Below are 6,000 nucleotides of genomic sequence, written 5' to 3' on the forward strand. Positions count from 1 at the left end.
ACGTCTTTTAATGGTGTGCATTTGTAGAATAGATTCTTGGGAACAAAATTTTGCCTCATCAATGAAATACATTTGTAATAGTTAAATGTTGCCAGATTCCCTGTAGCTATTGCAACATTTTGTACTTCCACTAGCAATGCAAAAGAATGCCGGTTTTCTCTCCTCTCCATAAGGTATAGTTTCATACTTTTGGACATTTGCCAATCTGACAAGTGATAAATGATGTTAGTTTGGTTTCAATTTGCATTTCTCTTCATGAAAGAGGTTGAGCATAACTTCCTATGTTTAAGAATCATCTCCATTTTTTTTCTTTTTGGTGAACTTTCTGTTAATACCTTTCCCTTATTATTCTATTGGGGTTATTGGCCTTTTTTGATCTCAGTTCCTGGGACTAATTTGTGTAAGGAACATTAGCCACTTGTCTGTAATATGAATTGCAAGTAAATTGGCCCAGTTTAGCTTTTCTGTTTTTTTTCCATTGATTGCAGGTGTTCTTTATTTTGTTTTGCAAAAGTTTTTGATTTTTATGGAGTCAAACCTTTTTGTATGGTCTCTGCATTTTACATCAAACTTATAGCTCTAAGATTATAAAGGATGTAACTTAGATTTTCCTCTAGTTCTTTCATGGTTTAATTGCCTCCACTTACATATCCTTGATTAAATAGGAGTTTATCATGGTTTGTGATATAAAATATACATTCAGTTTTATCTTTTTCCAAAAGGCAGCTATTTATCCCTTATTTATTAAAATCTTCTTTTCCCCCATTGACTTGAGATACCACCTTCATCACACACTGAATTTCAGTTTATTTTAAGATTTATCTGGGCAGCATCTGTGGCTCAAGGAGTAGGGCGCCAGCCCCATATACCAGAGGTGGTGGGTTCAAACCCAGCCCTAGCCAAAAACTGCAAAAAAAAAAAAAAAAAAAAAAAAGGGATTTATCCAAGGACTTTCTACTCTGTTATATTGGTCTATTTATCCATGTGTCATTTTTATAATAATGTTTTAGTTAAGGAAAGATTTATCTAAATGGGAAGATATACCATATTCTTGGATAAGCAGATCTAATATCATAGTGCAAATTGCCCTAAATTAATTCATAATTTTTAATTAATGTTATCTTAATAAAATAAATATACAAAGACATTTTTTCTAAAACCAGACAAACTGATCCTAAATTTATTTGAAAAAACAAGTAGCAAGGAAAGACAGAAAATAATCCTCTGAAACCTGAGTATAATAACAGACAACTAGCTCAGGTAGACATTAAAATACATTAGTCTTAATACCTTGTTATACCAAGAAGAAAAAAATTAATAATCAAAGATATCTGAGAAAATGTCAAAAAGATATAGCACCCAATGTGAAGAGCCTCCTTTTGGCTAAAGATGAAACGATTTGAATATTCAAAAGAATAATGATGGAAGTGGATTAAAATGCAAACAAACATGTTAAAAATCTATGAGTTAGCGATAATGCTTAAAAACAACAGTCACCCTTTGAGGTTGTCAGACCCATTAAGGCATTGTTCTGATAAATGATAACAGAAGAAAAATAACAAAACATATATTGCTTTTCCATGGGAATTACATTTTAGGACAATTTTTGACAAGGCAAAGCATTTTTTTCTTTCTTTCTTTTTTTTTTTTCTTTGAGACAGTCTCACTATGCTGCCCTCAGTAGAGTGCTGTGGCATCAGAGCTCACAGCAACCTCCAACACTTGGGCTTAAGCGATTCTCTTGCCTCAGCCTCCCAAGTAGCTGGGACTACAAGTGCCCACCACAATGCCCAGCTATTTTTTTGTTGCAGTTGCCATTGTTGTTTAGCTGGCCCAGGCTAGGTTTGAACCCTCCAGCCCCGGTGTATATGGCCAACACCGTAACCACTGTGCTACGGGTGCTGAGCCGAAAGCGTTTTTCTTTTTTTTTTTTTTTTTATTGTTGGGGATTCATTGAGGGTACAATAAGCCAGGTTACATTGATTGCAATTGTTAGGTAAAGTCCCTCTTGCAATCATGTCTTGCCCCCATAAAGTGTGACACACACCAAGGTCCCACCCCCCTCCCTCCGTCCCTCTTTCTGCTTCCCCCCCCATAACCTTAATTGTCATTAATTGTCCTCATATCAAAATTGAGTACATAGGATTCATGCTTCTCCATTCTTGTGATGCTTTACTAGAATAATGTCTTCCACTTCCATCCAGGTTAATACGAAGGATGTAAAGTCTCCATTTTTTTTAATGGCTGAATAGTATTCCATGGTATACATATACCACAGCTTGTTAATCCATTCCTGGGTTGGTGGGCATTTAGGCTGCTTCCACATTTTGGCGATTGTAAATTGAGCTGCAATAAACAGTCTAGTACAAGTGTCCTTATGATAAAAGGATTTATTTCCTTCTGGGTAGATGCCCAGTAATGGGATTGCAGGATCAAATGGGAGGTCTAGCTTGAGTGCTTTGAGGTTTCTCCATACTTCCTTCCAGAAAGGTTGTACTAGTTTGCAGTCCCACCAGCAGTGTATGGAAAGCGTTTTTCTTAATAGAAGAGATACAAATGAAAAAGCAATGTTAGAATTAGAATATCACCATTTAGCAGCCCCGGTGAAATAATGGACCTAGATACCATCACGAATGACAACTAAAAACATTAGACAAGAGGTTGATGAAGAACTTTATAACTGATGGATCAGGGTGACAATACTCGAACTCTCTGCCACAAAAAGTGGGATACATGTTGTGTACCTCTCAATGTGATTCAATAGGAAGCACCCAGCACTTGCTATTGCTAAAATATTCAGTTACAGCTTCATGGAGAAACTTGCCAAAAATCACCATGACAAAATTCAGAATCTGAAAATATGCTATAGAAAAAATGTCCACATTTTTTTAAACAAATAAATGGTAAGAAAAAAAAAGAGTGAAGGGATTTCACAGATTCAAAGAAACAAGAGTAATATCAAACAAATCAACTTGTGAACCTTATTTGGATCCTGGTTCACATAAACCAATTGAAAAAACAACTGATTAAATAATAAATGGTTGTTAAATTATATTAAATAATTTGTTACTTTTAAGAACAATGATGGGTTGATGATTTTTAGGAAGAGGCTTCATCTCGTAGAAATACATACTACATTATTTACAGATGAAGTTATATGATGCCTGGAATTAGCTATAAAATATTCTAATGGTGTGAGGCAAGGAACAGCAAAGATGAAGGAAGGTTGGCCCCAAGTTTGTAATTTTTAAAGCTGAGTGGTAAGTACGTGGAAGTTGTTACAATAGTCTCTCTACTTGAGTATATATTGAAAACTTTCCATAATAGCTTTAAGAAATAACAAATTAGAAAAAAAAATGAATGCAGTGGTCTAGCAAATAAGGTAAGTAAGTTGTGTTGACATGGGGAAAATAAGTCTTAAATTGTACTGCGCTGGTTTTGACACATGGATCACATGTTAATTCAAGTTATGGTCAACACAAGTCTGTAAGCATGCATAGGGAACCAGTCTTTGTGATGTATTGGGTTAAATAGGGGCCTCACAAAAGACACGTCCATTGAGAACTATGAATGTGACCTTATTTGGAAAATGGGTCTTTGCAGATGTAATTAAATGAAGGTTCTGGAGATGAGAGTAACGTGTATTCAATTGAGCCCTGAATGCAACAACAAATGTGCTTAGAAAAGAAGAGAAAAGGAGAGAACAGAGAGGGAAAAAATGACAGGAGGACAGAGGCATAGACTGGAGGGATACGTCTATAAACCAAGGAATGCCAAGGATGACCACCGGCCACCACAGCTAGAGGAGAGGCATGGGATGGCCGTTCCCTCAGAATTCGTAGACGGAACCGACCATTCCAGCACCTTCCCTTCAGACTCCTGACCTTCAGAATGGTGAGCCAAAAAATTTTGGTGTTTTAAGCTGCCCAGTTTTAAGGTGGTTCATTACTGCAATGCAAGGAAATAACTACAGGTATGAAGAATGGGCTGCAGGCACAGAGGGAGGCAGAGATGGGAAGAATTACTTCCTCAGAGTTTGCCAATGTCCCCTTTCTCACGTAACCCAGCTGTATTCACACTCTAACATTTCTAGCAAAGATAGAAATAAAATTTTCTAGGGGCTGATTTCTGGAATCCAGCCTTCTTACATGTTTGCAATATTGGCCCATCTCTCTACTCTTCTGAGAAGTTAGTCATCCTTCCTGGTCCCTCCAATGTCCTCCCAGGTGATGTTTTTAAGTGAATTCATTTCAGTTCAACTCTGCAAGCTTAGATCTATGGATTTGAGAATCAGGTCATCAACACCAAAGTATATGACTACACCCAGTAAATTCACCTGTTAACTTATGGTCCTATTAACTTTACACTGTGCTAAGACTTTATGCACCTTTGATCATCGGTATGATCAAGAGAGTGAGTGAGGCTGGCTGAATACAGATGCATTTGCTTTGAAGAAAAAATAACTTTGGAAGACAGGAAATTCGCTGGCTCTGTATTCTTTGAGTGGCTTGCTAGTATGATTTCCTGTACTTCAAAATGACAGACCCAAAAGCTGCATTTCTCAGGCTTCTGGGAAATTGGCAGCTAGGGCTTAGTTTCTGCCAATCAGATGCATTTCTGAGCTATTTGAAAGGCAAAAATAAGGTTGAAACACTAGGTGTTGAGATATTTCTGTTTCTGCTGGCAAGCACAGCCAGCAATGGGGTGCATTCTAAAGCAGATTTTAGTTACCAGCTTTATGGGGATAGAGACAGGGTGAGAATTTTTTTAATCTTGCATACCTGGCAGGTCTGCTGTGACTCCTTTGTGGTGGTATAAGCTTCCTGATTCCTGGATTGCTGATAGTGAGGTATATTCCTGAAGTTCCAGTGCTTTCCAAATTTCTCATCATCCTGATGGGGCTGAGGTAGCAACTCCACAGGTGGTTAAGTTCAGTGGCGATTTTCTGGGAGTTATTCCTGCAGGCCTGGCCTAGAGTCCACTCTTTGTATGTGTCTGATAATTTCGTGAGTGCTCATTTTCTAGGCTGAAATCCCTTTTGTGTTAAGTATCTACAGAAGTTTCAGCTTCGGGGGGGCATAGGGCCTATGCTCAGTGGCTAGGGTGCCGGCCACATACACCGGGCCTGGTGGGTTCGAATCCAGCCCGGGGCCTGCTAAACAACAATGATGCTTACAACAAAAAAAATAGCTGGGCGTTCTGGTGGGCTCCTGTAGTCCCAGCTACTTGGGAGGCTGAGGCAAGAGAATCACTGAAGCCCAAGAGTTTGAGGTTGCTGTGAGCTGTGACATCACAGCACTCTACCGAGCAGCATAGTAAGACTTTGTCTCAAAGAAAAAAAAGAAAGAAAGAAAGAAAGAACTTTCAGCTTTATCAACTTGAATCCTGTCTGGTATAACTCAGACTTCAAGTCCTGACCCAGAAGTATAATCTGTACAGTCTTCTAAGCATAGTCCAGTACTACCAGGTCCTACCATGTAGGAAAGGTCAAGTTAAAAAAAATATTGCCTTTGCCATGTCATTTTAAGTTTTTAAATGTTCCTGGAAGGGCATCCAACACAAATGGGATCTTTTTGTGATGAGTCATGGTGCTTAGTTGGTTTGTTTTAACAAATGTAGCAGATGCTATATGTTGACTTCTTCTATCTGCTTGGCTCCCCTGGGGTCGCCTCCAGTTTCAGTGAAACAGCATACACCAGTTGTACACGCCAATGGCTTCCTACTGCATGCTTCTGGGGTGGGGCTGTGCTTGGTGTGCAGGATCAGGTCACAACGGCTGCAGGGAGAATGTGCTAAGCGTGATGCTGTGCTGCTGAGGGATGCAGGTGGTGGATAAAGACCCTGCATTCCTGTCTCTCTGTGGAATGACTTTGAGGCATAATCCCTTCTGTCAGAGAGTCCCCAGTGGGATTAAGTCCCAGTGGCCCAGAGCAGTGACTGGCCCATTGTCACACTCTTTATTGGCTTCCCTTCCCTCCTGTGCTCTCTCCTCCCATTCTC

Source organism: Nycticebus coucang, chromosome 15 (genome assembly GCF_027406575.1).
Source record: "Nycticebus coucang isolate mNycCou1 chromosome 15, mNycCou1.pri, whole genome shotgun sequence".
Classification (NCBI taxonomy): domain Eukaryota; kingdom Metazoa; phylum Chordata; class Mammalia; order Primates; family Lorisidae; genus Nycticebus; species Nycticebus coucang.